General features: G+C 46.1%; 1 non-coding gene across 1 annotated transcript; it reads left to right on the forward strand.

Moving 5' to 3' along the window:
* Window positions 1-614: 614 nt before the first annotated feature.
* On the forward strand, window positions 615-697 carry trnal-aag. The gene has a single exon. It is a non-coding gene; the product is annotated as a tRNA-Leu (tRNA).
* Window positions 698-3,181: the final 2,484 nt, after the last annotated feature.

Genomic DNA, 3,181 nt, shown 5'->3' on the forward strand with positions numbered 1-3,181 from the left:
AAACTAAATGCAAATGTGCAAAGAAACTGGGTCTGCAATGAATAACACCCATCTCCTACAGCAAAAAAAAAAAAAGAAGAAATAATTGGACTTTATTGCTTGATGTTATTTTTCTTGGCACAGAAGTACTCTCCTCTCAATTTTGGTCCATTTGACTAAAAGTTTTAAAAGCATGAATTTGACATTTCAAGGACGGCCTGTTTTATTAAGACCCAGCTGCTTGTGCGCAACTCAGGAAGTCAGGACGGCCGAGCGGTCTAAGGCGATGCGTTCAGGTCACAGGCTCCCTGGAGGCGTGGGTTCGAATCCCAATTTTTGGGATCCCAATTTGCTTCCATTTAAGTGGACCAAGAAAATGAGTTTCTGGTCAGGTCTGCCAACAACAATTGAGGGAGATGTTCAGTGGGTCTCCGGAATACCATCACTCAGCACACATTATGGTAAGAAGTTGCATGGGAGCAATGCAAACACAACCCGAAATTTAGCGGAAAAACTGCTAACTTTTGCTTGTCGCTATGAGCAAACATTTGGCATAGTCCTCATTGAATTGTCAAGTGTTCTTCGCCCTTCGAACATCCTACATAAAAAGGCACCTCACACCCCAGGGGACGGGAGTCAGGATGGCCGAGCGGTCCAAGGCACCGCGTTAAGGTCGCAGTCTCCCCTGGAGGCGTGTGTTCAAATCCCACTTCTGACAGAAAGACTTTTCTCATTTGCCTCGACTGCACTCTCAGAGTCGTCATTTTAACTCGACTCCTGTACTTTTGGTGTAAGTAAGTAAGGCAGTTGAAATGGAGGACCCACTGACTGCTGACTCTGCTGTGGTATTTGCACATGTAAGGAATGAAATCATCCCAATAGATAACAGAGAAAATGTAACTTTGCAGAGCTCTCAATCAACCAAGTGGTTTTCACCCATATGTAAATTCTCAGAGAAAAGACATTAACACATTTGCGTGATGTCAGGATGGCCGAGCGGTCCGAGGCGCTGCGTTCAGGTTGCAGTCTCACCTGGAGGCGTTGGTTTGAGCGTCGAGTAATGAACCTTTTTGCTTCATGAGGCTTCATTTGCCCATCACTACTTACTGATGTTAGAGACGTGACCACTGGAAACCAATCAAGCTGAAGGTCGGTGGACTGTTTTCTTCATGTCCAGGCATAAAGAAAACAGGTGTAGGAGTCTCCTTTTATGCTCCACACCTTGTGAGAAGTTAATTGGGTTCCAGGTGTCCTCAATCCTGCAGGGCAAGCTTCCTCCTGCTACACACGCAGGCTAAAAAGTTAAAAGCGTTGTTCCTTCTGAGCAGGTGACTTCTTTAAGGTTTTTACTGTGAAGCGAACAGAACCTTTTATGTCTGCATTTCAGCAACACCTGTATTTTTGTCGCTTTTCCATAAAGTCCAACATTGCGTTCTGCTTGGCCATCAGTCGGTGCATAATCGATTCTAGTGGAGGCCTCAAGAAAACCCACCATTTGACCTCAAACGGTGGCCACTTGAAGTAAGTACAATTAACTTTGAACCGATTTTTAGACAATATTTTGATTATTCTTGATAATTTTTCTTTTTTTTTGCTTACGGGTAAACTTTTAAGAGCATGTGAAACGTCCGCTGGTTCCGCGTTTACTTCCATTTCGCAACAGTGACAAAGCTGAGAGTGAAAACATCCGTCAAGCATCGATCCTAAAACGCAGTTCCATGTTGCCGACACTAGATGTCCTCCGAGAGCCAGTTTCTAAGGGCTTAAACAGCGGTGAGGATGACTTCAGTCCACATGGAGAGCAACCTGACAGAGGCCGTGAATAGACAGAAAACCCAACAGATTTTCTTTTAGTGGATCTCTGAGGGTGGAAGGCGAATATGGAGAGAGTGTGGTCAGTGTGTGTGTGGGGGGAGAAAAAAGGGGCTGCTGGTTGCCATTTTGGGGTAATTTGTTTAATACGACTCATCAGCAGCAACATCTGTCTTCCTCCTCCTGCTGCTGCTCCTCCTCCATCCTGCTGGGTCTGATTCAGCACTTCAACACCTACACACAGAACCAAGAATAGATTCAGGACTCCACACAGAGTAAAAATAAAAAAATAAGCCCCGCCGGCGCCTGAGACCACCCATCGCATCCTGTCCTGTCACCTGCTACGGAGAAATCGGAAACGAAGCAGAACAGATCCTTCAGTCGCTCCCTTTACTTGTTGTTTAGTTTTAAGTGCGTCTCTAATTTGGTGCTAATGTGACGTTTTAGATAGCAGTTTAATGCAATTTGTCATTTGTCAATTTGACCTCCATTTTGTCATTTCTAGGGTAAAAGTCTAAAAGACACAAGCACAAGGTCTTTTGTCTAAAAGACAAAAGACCTCAACCACCGTTTTCCACAGTCAGAGGTCGTCAAACTTCGTTTGGGATTTTGAAAACTTTCAGGGTGTTTTCACGCCTGACTTTCTTACATTTTCAGTTGCTGCCGTTCACTTTCCCACTGCGCTGCCGAAACCTTTTGGAAAACCCGTGACCTGTGGTGGCGCTGTGCCAATCACCAGTGAGAGAAACGACATGAAAACCTCTGAAGAACGCGATGAGCGCAACTTTCTCCTACGTGAAATGTAAACAAAATGGAGTGGCGTCAGATTTTAGGATTTCTATTTTGCTTTTTTTCCCTGCTAGGGCTGTAGACGCTCACGTTTGTTTTGGTTGTGTTTACCCAGCATTCCTTGTGCTGCAGTTCATTTCCTGATCCGTTTTATTTTCACATAAGCATTTGAATTGCATCAGCGTTCACTTTTAATTCAAACGAGAGGTTGGTTTGTAGATGGATCAGAGTTGTTTTCTTTGGGGGGCGTTGGGGTGTGTGGGGGCGTTTACCCCGGGCTCCCAATTTAAGCAGGATCCGCCCCTGCTTGTGGAACGTTCCTGTCATTTTTTTCCTCCGACACTTATTAACCGAGCTGATTGTAATTACTGAAACCCACCTGAGCCACGCAGACCCACAGCGGAAGCATTCCAGGTGACCTTTACCACCAAATGCCAAACGTGCAGGGCTTGTACTTCCTCCATGTGTGAGACTGGCCCCTGCATTCCCTCCGGTACCCAGACCCCTGCGCTCGTGCTCCAGCTCGCTCCAAAGCGTGAGCTCACTCTACATCCTGCCCCCCCCCCCATCCCCCACCCCCCCTCCTCCTCCTCCTCCTCTA

This window comes from Xiphophorus maculatus, chromosome 6 (assembly GCF_002775205.1).
Source record: "Xiphophorus maculatus strain JP 163 A chromosome 6, X_maculatus-5.0-male, whole genome shotgun sequence".
In the NCBI taxonomy this organism is placed as follows: domain Eukaryota; kingdom Metazoa; phylum Chordata; class Actinopteri; order Cyprinodontiformes; family Poeciliidae; genus Xiphophorus; species Xiphophorus maculatus.